Source organism: Macaca nemestrina, chromosome 2 (genome assembly GCF_043159975.1).
Source record: "Macaca nemestrina isolate mMacNem1 chromosome 2, mMacNem.hap1, whole genome shotgun sequence".
NCBI classification, from domain to species: domain Eukaryota; kingdom Metazoa; phylum Chordata; class Mammalia; order Primates; family Cercopithecidae; genus Macaca; species Macaca nemestrina.
The window spans coordinates 94,741,763-94,758,889 of NC_092126.1; the positions used below are offsets into that span (position 1 = coordinate 94,741,763).

At 36.9% G+C, this 17,127-nt stretch overlaps 1 long non-coding RNA gene across 1 annotated transcript; it reads left to right on the forward strand.

The window, feature by feature from the left end:
* LOC139361927 (uncharacterized) lies at positions 1–16,873 on the forward strand. Its single transcript, XR_011619925.1, has 3 exons — positions 1–2,352; positions 8,079–8,233; positions 9,438–16,873. It is a non-coding gene; the product is annotated as an uncharacterized lncRNA (long non-coding RNA).
* The last annotated feature ends 254 nt before the right edge of the window (positions 16,874–17,127 follow it).

Sequence of the window (17,127 nt, forward strand, 5' to 3'; positions counted from 1 at the left end):
CAATACACTCATTTGGATAAAAATGAGAGAAAAATTATAAATATAGAGAGTTACATCTCATAGAGGTAAAGAGGAATAAAACAAAAAAATAGTGTCTCTGAATAACTTTATGTATTTTCAACAGTTTAAGATATCAGAAACTTGGAAAATAAATATGATATGTATAAATCATCAGTGATTATTTCCTTTTCCTTCCCCCCCCCCCCAGGATGCCACCCTGAATGTTTTATTTTCTCTAGGAAAGTAGAGTTCTCTTTGAGAGTTCTAGCCTATGAACTCAGTATGTAAATGTGGCCATCAAGAAGACAGAACTGCCAAGAGGAAAGATTATGAATGTTTTTCTTTCTTAAAACCATTCACAGTGTTTCTTCTTCCAGTGCTTTACTCAGAGTTCTCCCCTTTTCCCAGCTCTGTTGAAAATGGCTTCAAAAGCAACACTGCAGTGGCTAAACCAATTGTACTGTGAAGTTGTTGAGATGCCATTTCATCTGAATCCTTTGTAAAAATTAGATTTTTAAGTAGGGGTGAATATCCTTTTGGGAGAGGGAACGGGGAGGGTAGAAGAAGAGGGGGAAAGGACAGAGCAGTTTATATATATATATACTCTTTGTGTTTGAAGGCCTCTGTGTCTTGGCTTCTCACTATGTTAAATCCCTATTATAAAACTTATCTTCACAAAGCCTATTATAGTATTCTGAGAACAAATTGGACCATGAATAACTTAGTTGGAAGTGTAGATTATTTTCTACTCAGGGGAAGTTAGAGATGACAACAGCTTAACTAAAAGAATAGTGATTAATCTTAAATAGATGGATTTCAAAGTTTCACTCTTGATAAAGAGTACCTTTGATATTTCCCCTCTTCAGAATCACATTTCCACTCTCTTTGTATTAAGAATTGTCCTAGTGATTACACTGTCCCCCTAATACAGCTCAAACTGTAGATCATTTTTTTTACAGGTTGTTAATCTGTCAGAGAGGTGACCAGAAAGACTCTCTACTTACTGTTGGTTAAATCGATGATTCCAAAGTGGTACTAGGCTTAGATACAAAAGTCAATGATAAGAATATCTTGCATAAATCATAGCTTCTCACTTAGATAAAATTCTTATTTAAAAAGTTTTCATTCACTTAATGCCCTGTAGCTTACAAAGCACTTTTTAAATCATAATTTTGTTTAATCCTTAGAATACTGTTATAAGATAAACAAAACTCATCAATCCCATTTTACCTGTGATTGCACACTGTGATTGAGCTAATAAATGGAAGAACTGAGATACCAACTCAGATTTTGTAGCTTCTGTTTCAAGTGATTGACCTGTAGTAATAGGCTTTTGAATTGCTTTTGTGTTCTATATCCCTGAAGATCAAGATTTTGTATTAGAGAGCAAAGATTTTATATCTCACAAATTAAAAACTTAAAAGACATGACTGAAAATAATTCTATTTACTTAAAAGTGAATTTTACCAGTTATTGTTTTTCTTTCTATATATATGCTTAAATGTTCTTTCAGCACTGACAGTTTTAATTTCCAAAAGTTAAACATGGGAAGCTCTATATAAATTAAATAACTACCTGGAATTTAAACCATGTATACAAAAACATGATTCTATATTTCAAAATAAAATAAAGCATAAGACTTTAGAAGCAGGTTCTGCATATTAAGAAATTATTTGAGAATATGCCATTGATAAAGCTCTTGAGTTTTAGGTTTCCCTTCAATTTTAAAAAACTTTTTAAATCTTTTAACATCTTAGCAAGTCTGGATAAGCAAAGTTATATAGACCTACTTTTGTTCTCTTCGGCTTTTACTTTTTGTGTTAAAAAAAATGGTTTGCAAAATACTCTCGGAATAATAGTAAAAGGATTAGTTAACTTGACATTAATGTAACCTATCTAAACATTACAGAAATCAAGAATTAAAGATAGATGACAGTATTTTATTCTTCTTAGGTTTCTAATTATATTGCTTTAAATATGTAATGCGGGCAGTGTGGATGTTAATATGGAAATTCTTATTTTTTATTTCTTAAATTATATAAAATAAAATTAGTCATTTTATATATACTTAAATTAATGCTTTTGCCCTTGAATTATTCTGGCAGCCAGAAAAATCTAGTTAAACTTGTTAGCATTAGACAAAATGAAAAACTGTACAGAAAAAGAAAAGCAACGGTTCTGGTATCAATAATGACATAGTATAACCTTTTTTTGTACTAAAGTTTTTCTACAAAAACATAACATTAGACTGAAGATTGTTCATTTTAATGTGCAGGTTAATGTTCAAGTCACCAAATACAAACTTCTAGTGTCTCCTCTACTCATGTGCAAATTAGGAAATGCAAAAATAAGGTATCTTATACTGATAGCTATGTTTGTTTAGATATTCTTTGAAATTTTATAATTTCTTATATTACCAATCTCATTCATTTTGTTCATGTGTGTCTTTAACAGCTGTTCAAAACAGGTTTTCTTCCCTTCCTCCTTCCTTCCTTCTGTCCTTCCTTCCCTTCCTTCTCTCTCTTCCCCTTCTCTTTTTCCTTCTTTCTTTCTTGTCCCTCTTCCCTATCCTTCATTTTTATTCTTTCTCCTCTCTTTTCTTCCCTTCTTTCCTGTGTTACTCATCAGTTTTTAGGTGTTTTTTCCTTTAAAATATAGGGCAGCTTGAGTTAAGGGGTTATCTGATACAATATATTTTGCCAAACTGAGGTGCTGAACAATGAAACACTTCAGTTTAAACTTGCATCAAGTCAGAAAACCCTCAAGTATAGTATCAAGACTTTTGTGACAATGAAAATCCAATACTGAGTGATCAACTTTTAAAATGTTACAGATTCTGGCAGTTTCCCTCTTGCTATCTTTGTAGTCTTTCCAAGTCATCTAAACTATTGGTTAGTTATGTTAGCTTCTCGTGTTGCAAAGAAAAAGAGCATTTTTAGAAGTCTGACAATAAATTTTGTCAAATTGCTACACGTAATTTGTATATAAGTACATAAAAGCACAATACTAGCTAGCATTGAAAAATTTGAATAAAAATCAGAGATTTCTCACTTTTTTTCCACCCCTGTCCAATATACTGTGGTATCAAATATTTAATGTATGTTCATTCTTTCTCTTTGTCCCCGCAACCCCCGCAAGGCTGTTATCAATCTGGACAGATGAATAAATTTTAGCAAAATAAGATTTGTTTAGAATGGTAAGAATTCTTCCTAATAAAGTTTTTAAGCAAGTCAATAAGGCATAAAAATGTTCTGTATTCTTCTAAAAGGAAAAGTATGTATCCATGTCTATTTAGAAAATCATAATGCAGGGCTGGGTGTGGTGGCTCAACCTGTAATCCCAGCACTTTGGGAGACTGAGGCAGGCGGATCACCTGAGGTCAGGAGTTCAAGACCAGCCTGACCAACACAGAGAAACTCCGTCTCTACTAAAAATACAAAATTAGGCAGGTGTGATGGCACATGCCTGTAATCCCAGCTACTCGGGAGGCTGAGGCAGGAGAATACTTGTACCCGGGAGGCGGAGGTTGCAGCGAGTTAAGATCGCACCATTGCACTCCAACCTGGGCAACAAGAGGGAAATTCCGTCTCAAAAAAAAATAAAATAAAATAAGAAGAAGAAAAAAGAAAAAAAAGATCACAATGGATAGTAAAACATTTGGCCAACTACTTGGATATTGGTTTTTATTATACTAGATTTTCCTCTGTCTTTTGGTATTGTGACTATAGTATGTCTGAGTGCTGACAAATACAATTTGTGGTTATGGGACTTAATTTACCAGCAAAAGCTAGAGCTGTTCTGTTTCTGGTGAGTATTGTCAGGTGTCTGCCATTCATAGAATAAGCATAATTGACAGCCCTCTATAATAGGCATGATGCATTTCTCTAAGTTGTTCACAGATGAATAAAACCAACTCCCTGCCATCATGGAATGATATGCTAGGTTCTGGGAGGAAGTATGGATTGGAATTTTAAAATCAAAACAAAACAGAAAAAAAAATCTCCAGATTTGGTCCCAGCTCTCTAAGAAAGATAAATTGGCATGTATACAAGTTTCTCTTCAGAATGAGCTATGCTAAAGGTGCGAACAAGCAGTTGTAAAAATGTGGAGAGGCCTAAAGAGAGTTGGAGAACGTGGGGTTTGAAGAATAGGCAGGGCTGCGATAGACAGTTATGGCACCTGATTCCAGATGGAAGAGAAAGGCAGAAAGGTGAGATTATGCAGAATATTTCCTAGAAAATTATTTAATGGATTTTAAATAAAGTCTCTAGGGCAATATAAAATGAGTCTGAATATTATCTGCTTTAATAGGTTATCCTATAGCTTTATTCACTAAGGAAATACTATCATCATAAGTGCCATGAAAACATTTTACTAGTGATAAAAACATTTAAAGAGTTAAAATTCAGTGAAGAGAAGCAAGTTTTAGAAATCTAGTATTTTGGCCGGGCGCGGTGGCTCAAGCCTGTAATCCCAGCACTTTGGGAGGCCGAGACGGGCGGATCACGAGGTCAGGAGATCGAGACCATCCTGGCTAACACGGTGAAACCCCGTCTCTACTAAAAAATACAAAAAACTAGCCGGGGCGAGGTGGCGGGCGCCTGTAGTCCCAGCTACTCGGGAGGCTGAGGCAGGAGAATGGCGGGAACCCGGGAGGCGGAGCTTGCAGTGAGCTGAGATCGGCCACAGCACTCCAGCCTGGGCGACAGAGCGAGACTCTGTCTCAAAAAAAAAAAAAAGAAATCTAGTATTTTGTTCCTAGATCTGGCTGCCTCTGTGTGCCTCCATTTCTTCCTTTGGATGTATATTCTCTTATTTGTGAAATAACATTTGCAATATGTTTAACATTTTAAACATATTAAAATGAAGACTCTTATGAAAAAGCAATCACTCTTTTTCAAAGATATTGCATGAGTCACTTCTTATATGCCATATGCTGCCAGAGCCCCCTTAAAGAGTTACAAATAAGCACTGCATCTTAAACATGTGCTTCCCCACTTCCCCCCTTACAGGCCAAGGATATGGAAATAAATCTTCAGTCTAAGGGAAGAAAAAACAATTTTTAACTCTGCCATTCCTTCAGAAGCCCTACATTAATACTTATGCAAGTGAATGAAAAGTTTAGAAATACATTTAAATATGTTTAAAGCCCACAGAGATATCTTGCAATCAGGAAGTATCAGCCAATTATACGAAGAACCTCAGAATCTTTGATAAAATGATAGTAAAAGGCAAAGAAGGAGAGAAGCAGGAAATAAAGACACACTAAATACATTCTAGCAACATCAGAGTCATCCTGTAATAATCAAAATAGTAAACTAACACAAAAGTTTCTGGTGATGTAAAGTACAAGAGCCCAGAAAAAGGATAATTGTTATAAATGTCACTCTTCTTAATGTGAAATATTAAATCAAGTGGAAACTAAATCCTAGGCCTAAAGCTTGGAAATCCAAACACAAGTAATATTTTATAGAGGAAATAGGTTGAAATATATTGAACATCAAATTAAAATAAAATTTGAGGCAAATAATGGGGATAAACCCAAAGGTTTGGGAGAGTAAAAGAAACGCTCATTTTTATTATTTTTTTTTTTTTTTTGAGATGAGGTCTCACTCTGTCACCCAAGCTGAAGTGTAGTGGTACAATCACAGCTCACTGCAGCCTCATACTCCAGGGCTCGAAAGATCCTCCCACATTAGCCTCCTGAGTAGCTGGGACCACAGGCATGTGCCACCATGCATAGCTTTTTTTTTTTTTTTTTTTTAATAGAGATGGAGTCTCACACTGTCACCTAGGCTGGTCTTGAACTCCCAGGCTCAAGAAATCCTCCCACCTCAGCCTCCCAAAATGCTGGGATTACAGGTGTAAGCCACTGTGCCCACCTAGAAACACTTGTTTGTATCTGGCTGGTTAATCAAGATGGGAGAAGCACTGGCTAGTTGTTTGGAATCATATATTCAATTTCAATTTAACTTTGCTCTGCTATGTATCCTCAAACTATAGCTCTGCCCTAACAGAAGTCTTTTACTTATAGGCTTCTTTCAGTCGGTAAACAAAACTTTTGAGCGCTCATATGGGGTGGGTTCTATTGAAAGAACTAGGTGTTGCAATTAAAAGAAAAAGGTGTCAAAGGTGTCACACCTCCTGCCTTCAAAGATACAACAATATGCATATTTAAAACTCTACCCAAAATAAGTTATTGACATTGCCTTCAGTACCCACTTAAAGACCACTTGTTTCTAAAGCTTTTTCTTCATAATGACTACAGCTGTGTATCAGATATCTGCAGTACCATAACTTTAAACTTGACTATAGCACTTCAAACAATACAAAAGTGTATACAAACAGAAGTGAAAATGATATATAGAATAAAAAATAAAAGTGCCCTTCCCAGAAGTGTGTATCCTTCTAGATTTCAGATAGAAAGATGAATATTATGAATTGAAAGAAAGATGATAGACAGATAGTAGTTAAGCGCATAGACTTTTAATCTAGACAGTCAAGGTTTGAGTCCCAGCTCTACCATTAACACTTCTGCATGTATGACCTCAGTTTTCTCATCTATAACAGTGGGGATGACAACAGCACACAGGACATAACCCTAATCTGAAAATCCAAAATCCAAAATGCTCCAAAATCTGAAACTTTTTGAGCACCAACATGACACCACAAGTGAAACATTTCATACCTGATCTTGTGATGTGTCGCAGTCAAAACTTTGTTTCATGCGATATCGCATTATGTATATGCAAATATTGCAAAATCTGAAAAGGTCTGAAATTCCAAACACTTCTGCTCTCAGGCATTTCAGGGAAAGCTACATCCAACCTATAGTGTCTCATTAGGTTATTGTAAGGATTAAGTAAATTTATATGTGAACTACTTAGAGCAGTGCTTGTCACACAGTAAGCATTTTATAGGGGTTAACTACCTTTTTTTTTTTTTTAATTGAGGCAGTTTTGCTCTTGTTGCCCAGGCTGGAGTCCCCAGGTGGGATCTCAGCTCACTGCAACCTCTGCCTCACAGGTTCCAGCAATTCTCCTGCCTCAGCCCCCCGAGTAGCTGGGATTACAGACATGCACCACCACGCCCGGCTAATTTTGTATTTTTAGTAGAGACAGGGTTTCTCAATGTCAGCCAGGCTGGTCTCGAACTCCTGATCTCAGGTGATCTGCCCACCTTGGCCTCCCAAAGTGCTGGGATTACAGGTGTGAGACACCACGCCTGGCCAACTACTCTTATTATTATGAACATACATGTATACTCAGGGTTTTCTTATAGGCAATGAGATTTTGCTGTATATATTTTATCATTTCACGATACGTCAGAGGGAATACATCAACAGATCTATTTTCGTTTTCGTAACAGCTACGTAACATCCCGCAGTAGGGTTGGATGAGAATTTGTTTAACCTTTCTCTTGTTGATGGTCATGTAGGTTGTTTCCAGGTGCTTCCACTTTAAAGCAATTGCTAATATCTTATTTTGTCTTGGAATATAAAATAAGGGATGCGGAAAGGGGTATAATATATCCTCATTTTATAAATGATCAAAATGAGGCTCACAGAGGTTTACTAAATTGCCTAAGGTCATATAACCAGTAAGTAAGAGATTCTTATGTGCCATGTGCTCCCAGACCCCCCTTAAAGAGCTACAAATAAGCACTGCATCTTAAACATGTATTTCCCCACTCCCCACCTTACAGGCCAAGGATATGAAAATATATCTTCAGACTAAGGGAAGAAAAAAAATTTTTTTAACTCCTAGAGATTTCAGAAAAGAACCAGTTTAACACAGTTCCATGCTGTCTCACCTCAAATTTTCCCATTTGATGTAGAATAGTTTCACAAATACTGTGGTCCTTATGTCACAACAAGACATTCTTCTGCTTTCTGAAATAAGCACCAGGCAACTACAAGTTAATGTGCTGCCAAAGCGGGCATGAGTGAAGAGATATAAAGGAACATAATAAAAGATGGAATAAAATAGTAAGCCTGGCAATGTCCTAAGTGCTAAAGATAAATATAAAATTGAGATACCGTGCAGCCACAAAAAAGAACGAGATCATGTCTTTTGCAGGAACATGGATGGAGCTGGAGGCCATTATCTTCAGCAAACTAATACAGGAACAGAAAACCAAATACTGCATGTTCTCACTTATAAGTGGGAGCTAAATGATGAGAACTTATGACCACAAAGAAAGAAACAACAGAAACTGGTGTCTACTTGATGAGGTGAGTGGGAGGAGGGAGAGGAGCAGAAAAGATACTGGGCTTAATTCCTGGGTGATGAAATAATCTATACAACAAACTCCCATGACATGAATTTGTCTATGTAACCTATGTAACAAACCTTCTCATGGTCCCCCAAACCTAAAGTAAAAGTTAAAACAAAAATTTAAAAAATTAAATTAAGACACCAATTTTAAATGCTTAAATGGTTTGAAATCAGGATAAATAAAATGTGCTCTAAGAACATACAGTCCATTTATAATATGATATGGTTTCAGCCAAGTATAGTCCTTTCTCTGGACAATGACTACTGTATAACTACTTCGAAATGCACAGGGCTCATTGTGAGAATACCATTTTCATAATTTATATTTCTAATTCTAGCAGTATTTGGAATCCACAAACAGAGGAAATAGTTTTTCTTAAATCCCTTATTGTTATTATTTTTTTTATTGCTGGTCTTGCTACACTCCCATTATTGGTTAGGAAAGTATAATGAAAAGACTAGAAGGTTGAATTTCAGAAATTTATTTTCTGCTAGATTATTCAATGACTTTAGGACTGAGGCAAATGACTTCTCCAAGTTAAAACTTCTTCTTATATAAAACAGGATTGTGTGTTTGCTTTGTTGGGAAAAAAGGTGAATTTATTTTGTTGATGTTTTTCTGAAAATTTGAAAAAGCCTAGAAGATACAAGTTGTTCTATTTTACTGCAATGAGAAAAATGTTAACATTTAGAAATGTGAAGGACACATTTAAAGGACATGTGAAGGACAACTTTAAAGCAGAGGACCAAAAATTAAAAACAAAAAATAAAAAATAAAATGAACCACCATGGCTTTTTCGAGAGATATTCCTTAGATAGCACTGCTTTTTTAATCAGTCTGTTGTTTACCTTCTGCTTCTGTTTCTGAGTTATAATAATATGTCAGAATCTTACAAAAATACTTATCAAAATCAGTTGCACACAATGCAACAATTTAACTCCTAATGTCAGCTACCTCTAACTATGAATGACATATAATAAATTATGTTTGAACTGGATTCTCAGCTGCAGATCCTTATTCTGCCACCCAGACAGCCCTATAAAGTTGCACTGTGGCCTTAATCCCACTTGGATATGTGCCCTACTGCCTCTACTTTCCATCATTCTGGTGCTTTAGTCTTCTTGAATAAGTGAACAATCTTTGTTTCTGTACCTTATTAGGCCAAAGACCATAACAGCTAGTGATGGCATCAGCAAGCCCTGCGGGCAGGATTCTCTGCAGACCCAGCCAACCTCCAACAAACCCCTTTTTATACTCCTGTTTCTAGGAAGAATTATGATGGCGGTGCCCTGCTGTTGATCAGTCAAATCTGTGGTAGGCCTAGAGATAAGTCCTGTAAGTGTGGTGTACTGTAAAACAGCGGCTCCCATTCATTAGTAGCTTGTGTGTAATAAACCACCAAAAAAGGGGGGGTGGGGTGGGGAGGCAGCTGCAGTGTGCAAGAACAAACAACGCATCTCATTCTTGGGAGCCAAAACTTTGTAATTTGCTACTGGACAGCCTGCTCTCTCTAACATTCTTTCTGATAACATAGTAGTGTCCCATCTATATTCACAGTTTGACTGCTAACTCAAGAAATGCTATTTTGTAAGTATGTGTATATAGTATAACAATGTTATTAAGGAAGAAGTGAAAAATACTATCAAACAACTGACCCTGACAACAAAAATTGCTGGGTTACAGGGGCACTTTCCTCTACCAACTGATAACCTTAAAACATTATGTTCGTTATTATTTAATAGTACTGGTTGTTGAGGGTGATCCTTCAAAAGGTATCAGCTAAAATGCACACAGTGGGAATATTCCCTAGGAATGATTTATGTCTCCTTGGTAATATATTTTTCAGACATAAAAATAGTCATAGAATAGAAAGGTATTTGGGGGATGCTTGCCTTTTTAAAATGAAAAGATGTCTGTTAAAGTGTACAGTAAATTTTACTTTTTGGCTATTATCTAGGAAACACTACTTCGCAACAGTACTGCAAATTGCTCATCTCCCTAAACCAAAATGTGGGAAGCGATTTAATTTTGAAAGGAAGACAATATACCTGTTGGGAAAGGGAGGGACAAAAAAAAAAAAAAACATCTCTCAGTAGGCCCTTTTAATTCAGGATGGGTTAACCTAATAAAAAGAAAACACACTTGAATTTGTCCATGACTGCTGAATGAGAAGCTGAAAAATGCTGCAGTTTCTGTAATAAACTCCTCTTTTTACATCTAAAGCAGGTGCATGGCATTGTGATATCAACACTGTACTTGCTCCTCATCAGCCCCCCACTGCTCTCCCCACTGGGAGTGGAATACTGTACATGCTAGGCATTTTTCCTTTACTACTCTGAACTCAGGGTCAGGAAAGTGGCTATGGCAGAGTGGAAGGCATGCCAGTTGTTTTGGAATTCTTGCAGGTGTTTCAAAAGCAAAGGATTCTTTTCAGAGCCACATCTGCATCTGTCATATGCCATTTGTGCTAAAGCCTATGGTGTTTTTGTTTGTTGGTTTGACAGGTTGACACGTAATGGCCAAGACTGTTGGGTGGCCGCTCCCAACAAAGTCATTCTGATAGCTGGAGTTCTCTAGAAATCAACTGGCCTGAATTACCCATGATTTTTCTCTGTCCTTCAAAAAGGAAAATGTGTTGTTCTAATGTTCTGATTTTTGCTTGCTTTCATGATTTTGGTGGGATTACATTGTTTTAAGCTCTAAGTTAAGATGAAATAAGAACTTTGATAGGATAACATATAAAAAAAAGTTTCTGAAACCAGTCTTTACAGTTTACTTAGAAATAAAGACATTTGTAGCATTTAAATAAATATTGGGGTATCAGAAAAATTTAAAAATGAAGAGAATACATCTGTGTCAGTGATGAATAAGGGAACTTAATAGAATGGAGGCAAAAATTTCAACTTTTAAACTTTTGCTATTTTTAAAGACTAAAATAAAATTCTCATTTTATTCTGAAGTATTTTTATTTCTTATCAGTTAATAGCATTTATGAATTTATATATAAGCATGTCAATTATCAACCATGTTACTACAAAGCCAAGTAAATATGTGTGAAAGCAAACTTTAGTATGCTGTCTTTTGTTGATAAAGTTAAGTCAGAAATACTTATTAACATCCTCTGCACATAAGTAGGAATTCATGGATTAAAAGCTCAAAGCTCATGTACAAAGTATTAACTTTATGTTGATGAAATTTTCTGAATTTTATTATACTGTAATTTCTACATTCAATATTGAAGTGATAAGGCCTTCACTCTATCATCCTATCTGGAAAACAAAATAACAAAGGAATATCAAGTGTTAAACAAATGCAAATGTCATACATATGTTTGTAATATCATTTTACATTTATCTAAACATTTCTGTTTGACCTAAACATTTTCTGAGCAGACACATTCCCTTACCTACATAAAACCACTTCACTGGAAAGAACTTTTCTTTTTGATAAAGTATCTCAATTTGGGTGTCTTATTTGTCAGTATACAATCAGCCCCGCAGGTCTATCTGTGTAATAAAGTTTCTGTGGAGCCCTGCACTGGAGAAAGGAAAGGCAAAACAAAACAAAACTCATTTCAAGGCCTGGTAGTAGTCAGATTCAGAACTGGCCAAATGAACCTAGAAACAGCACATGGCTGTGGTTTGGGTGAGAGATTATAAAACATCCCAAAGTCACTTTTTAAACTGTCACATGGAAAATGGCAGTTGATTTTATCTCTCATATTGACAAATTATGTTCTGCATATGTAAAAAGTTTTAATGATATTAATTTCATTTATTATTTTTTTTTCACTTTCTGAAATAAGGATTCCTTTCCTGTTACCTCAGTAGGGACTTAGGCTAAAGGAGACAGGAATTAAATATACTCAAGTCTTTACTGTTTATACTTAAGTTGCCAGATTTAACAAATAAAAAGCAAGATGGACGGTTACTGAATTTCAGATAAACAGCAAACAATTTTTTCGTATAATAGTGCATGGGCCATATACTGAAAAGTACCTGTTTTTCATCTGAAATTCAAATTTAACTGAATGTCCTGTTCTTTTGCTGGCAAACCTATTTGTAGAAGCGTTTTAATAATAACAGACCCATAATCAGGAGCCCTAAGGTTTGAAGGGCTTAAAGTTTTAAATTAGGTTTTATTTTTCTGTGGTACATATTTTAAGAATTTCTGTTGCCTGTTTAGAGTAATGGGATTAGTGATAACAGCTATTATGATTACATGCCCAAATACACCCAGGTGGTTTCCATTTATTATTTTCTCTAATCCTCACAGCTACATGAGGAGGCAGGTGATGGTATCCCCATTTTACAGAGAAGAAAACTGAGACCCAGAAACATTAAGCAATTTTAAAGCAATTTTTATTGCATTACATAACTAACAAATGGAAGAACTAGAATTGGAAACCACCTCTGTCAGATTCCAGAGTTGAGGTTTTTTCCTCATAGCTGCATAGCCTGTTAAACATGACAGTTCATTAAGATCACAAATGTTTGTAATCAGCTGATTAGAACTCATATTAAACCACATCATAGCACTAGTCATCTTTTTATGTGCACCTGTCCTGTCTTTCTGGCTAGTCTTGAGGGCAGTGTCAGTGTCTCATATTTCTTAATACCTCCCTTTAGGCAAGCAATCACATTATTTTACGATGTCACATTAAAATAATGTCACATTATTTAAAATAATCAGAAGTTTGTCTTTTGTCTGAAACAAGTATATTTTCATTATCATTTAAAAATTAAAGCCTATTCTAAGACAGCATCTGACTCTATTTGCCCACTGTTTATATAGTCTGTGTTGTTGCGCTTCCAAAGTTTTGCTTACTTTATAAACCACTCAGAAACCTTGAACATCAGTGTTTCCCTTGCCGAAATACCAAAATAGAAACAATTATTTCTCAATGCCTTACCCTTCCTTGCGTTACGTAGGTCACAGTCACAGAGTATTGAACTGTAGGCTCTTGTCCCCCTGGAAATACAGTACTTCAACCCGTAGTTTACCTTTGCCTGCAGAGCCCTGTATGATGTAAATGTTATTATACAATGATGGCCCTCCCCCTAGTCCTTTCCATAGTTCTTTGATATTACTTAGAAGGTGATTACATAGCTTCATTTATTTCTTTGAATGCATAGGTTTCATGGTCATTAAAATAATCACAGACTCATCAGTTCTCCCCATGCTTAAATAAGATCAATACGAACCAGAACAAGAGGCTTCCTTACTCCTCTATTCATCAAGATTTCTCTCTTCCTTCTTTCTTTCACTCTTCCTCTCCCCCTGCTTCTCTAATCCCTTCCCTCATTTCCACCCTCAAACCCCACGTAAAGAGGAATACAATAATTTTTTAAATACCGTAATTCTTTCTGTAGTGAATCATAACATTTATTCAGCTGTTATCCAAGACACAGTGAAGTGTTGCCTTATACATACTGTCAGAGGCAGCTGTAGCAATTTTGGAGTTTGCTAGAGAAAAAAACCTGCTGGTCCTGCCTTACAAGCCAGTTCAGCAATGCAATGGTTAATAGGATGAGTAAAGGCTATTTTTAAGTCTGGCTCCCCTCTCTGATACACTCTTGAAAATTCACCCTGTACTGCAGAAATCCTAAATTGCAGTGCCCTGCACCCCACTGAAACTCTTCAGTCTGCTGTAAGTAAGCCTCAGCATGGGCAAGATTGGGGGTGAACAGCTGGAGGAGGGGCTCAAGCCCTGGGCCTTTGTAATGGAGGGGCGAAACACTGAGATCCTGCAGAGAAGGAACACAGAAACCCTCAAGGCACAGAGAAATAGACCCAGACAAAAGCCCTGTTACATGGTTGCAAATCACCCCACTGCTGTTATTTTATTTACTGTGGTCTGCAGGAGGATTGTTTTCTCTTTGCAAAATTTTTAAGCTTCATGGGCTTTTCTCCTCCACAACAGCGGTCACTTATACCACAGTGCCACATAGAGACAGTCTTCACCTTCAGCTTTCTTAAGGAAAGGGGGAAAAAACCTTGCCTAGTCAGGATGCAATAGACATAGAATGAAATAGATGAATTTCCAGTCTTACAATTCTTTCCCAGGGATACAAGATCGAAATATGACTTCTATTAGTGGTTTTGTTTTACATTTTTGTCTTCATTTTGTTTTGGTTTTATATGATTATTTTTCTTAAAGATGACACCTACATTCATTCTTTTGAGCTTACATTTATTTAGATGTGGGAAGGAAAGAAAAGGCAACGTAACTTGTGTTTGAACCAACTATACACACACACACACGCATAAACATTTTTCCCCAGTAAAATCATTCTTTTCAAAATTGATAGAAATATCATCTTATCACTGTGACAAATCATATACTATGATTTTGAGGTTTTCCTTTGGGAAGTTAGGATAGAAGGATGGCTAACAAAAATATTTATTTTAAAATCTGAAGGGACAGAAATGTCTGTAAGTGTAAGTTCTTTTTTGTGTAAGTTTCTTAGGGTATTTGTAAAAAGGAGTTCCTGCCTCACTGGGGAAAGAGGACAAGATGGATGGATAGATAGATAGATGGACAGATAGATAGATACCTGGAGGAAGAAAAAGCAGCTTACTTCTCTATAGAAATATGTGGCTTACTTTGGTAAACTTTTCTCTACAACTGAGCCTGTAAGCTAGGACTTAGGGTAGCTGAGGAGGAATGAGAGTCACTCCCCAGTGACCAGAGGAGCAAGGGCTCCTCTACTTAGACGGCGTTAATTGTCACGACTAGGAAGTTGAAAGGGAACTTGTGATAAGTGTGCTCAATTTAAGGAAAATGAAAAAGTGAAATTTTCCTATGACAAACCCACAGAGGTATTTACTAGGTGTTTGAGCAGGTAATTAGTACCCAAACCAGGTTTCAGGAAATAGTTCTGGTCACCTCAAATGAAGAATATATAATGAGCTGAAGAGCCTGATTTTCAATGGATGATTTACTCAGGACAATAGCCCAAACAGAACTGGGTAAAGGGTTTACAAATGGTAACTTGAGAAGCAGTGGGCTTCCTTCCCAGAAGCTGAATACTGTCTCCTCCTCTTCAACCTCTCCCCTCTCTTCTTCCAGCACCTCCAAAAAATACACACATACTATAAAACTTTTCTCAAAAAAAATGAACATAGTCCTTAAATAAATTCTATCAAAGAAACACACAGAAGAAAAAAAAGCAACAACAACAACAACAAAACAGAATAAATGTGCCTGTTGGCATCTAGACCTAACCTGGGTTAGTTCAGGCTGAAACTTTTGTGACCACATTTTAGCTTGCTTTATGAGGCACGGTTATGGAACCTTTCCTTACTGGAGTTGCATGTACTAGATGATAAGCAATGATTAAAACATTGCCCATTCTTTTCGAAGTCTATTCCAGAAGACTGACAACACTAAGGACCAAAGATGATCACATAAAAAATAGTTCAACATTTTTGAACTCACAATGTTGCATGTTTCTGTTGATTTAAGAAAGGCTTCTTACTCAGAGGCACTATGATTTGCTGTGTTGTAAGCACTAATATTTCCAGTTTAAAAAAAAAAAAAAAATCCCCTGCCATATTAACTCTGGTAACAAAATACATGATAGTTGTCGTGCGCGTCCATGTGAAGAGACCACCAAACAGGCTTTGTGTGAGCAACATGGCTGTTTATTTCACCTGGGTGCAGGCGGGCTGAGTCCGAAAAGAGAGTCAGCGAAGGGAGATAAGGGTGGGGCCGTTTTATAGGATTTGGGTAGGTAAAGGAAAATTACAGTCAAAGGGGGGTTGTTCTCTGGTGGGCAGGAGTGGGGGTTACAAGGTGCTCAGTGGGGGAGCTTTTTGAGCCAGGCCTGACAATAGTTGTTAACTTTCATCAGCTGAATCTCTTTATATATATTGAAAGATGATTTTTACTTCATCATAATCCAAAATGTTTGGTCATTTATAATTAAGCCCCCCGACCCCCATCCCATTGCATTCAGTATACACTTAAGCTAAAAGAAGGTAACTGGCTGGGTGTGGTGGCTCATGCCTGTAATCCCAGAACTTTGGGAGACTGAGGTGGGCGGATCACCTGAGGTCGGGAGTTCGAGACCAGCCTGACTAACATGAAGAAACCCAGGATCTACTAAAAATACAAAAGTAACTGGACGTGGTGGCACATGCTGTAACCCCAGCTACTCAGGAAGGCTGAGGCAGGAGAATTGCTTGAACCTGGAAGGAGGAGGTTGCAGTAAGCCGAGATCGCGCCATTCCACTCCAGCCTGGACAACAAGAGAAAAACTCCGTCTCAGAAAAAAAAAAGAGGTGTCGGGCGCGGTAGCTCACGCCTGTAATCCCAGCGCTTTGGGAGGCCGAGGCGGGCGGACCACGAGGTCAGCAGATCCAGACCATCCTGACTAACACGGTAAAACCCCGTCTCTACTAAAAAATACAAAAAATTAGCCGGGCGTGGTGGTGCGCGCCTTTAGTCCCAGCTACTCGGAGGCTGAGGCAGGAGAGTGGCATGAACCTGGGAGGCGGAGCTTGCAGTGAGCCAAGATCGCACCACTGCACTCCAGCCTGGGCGACAAAGCGAGACTCCGTCTCAAAAAAAAAAAAAAAAAAAAAAAAAAAAAAAAAGAGGTAACTTAAACATCATTTTGGAGAGTAGGAAATAGATTCAGAGATTTCAAATTACTACCCAAGTTCACCCAGTGTCAGAGTCTGAACAAAAGCAAGATTTTCTAATTCCTAATTTTGACTATTTTGTTTCCCAGGGCATTAAACCATCTTCTTAACTGGTTAATAATTTGAGAGCAGCCTATGAATACCAGTTTCAACTGAGGCATGCTTTCTGTCATTAAGTGCTCCAGCAAACTGTTAATTAAG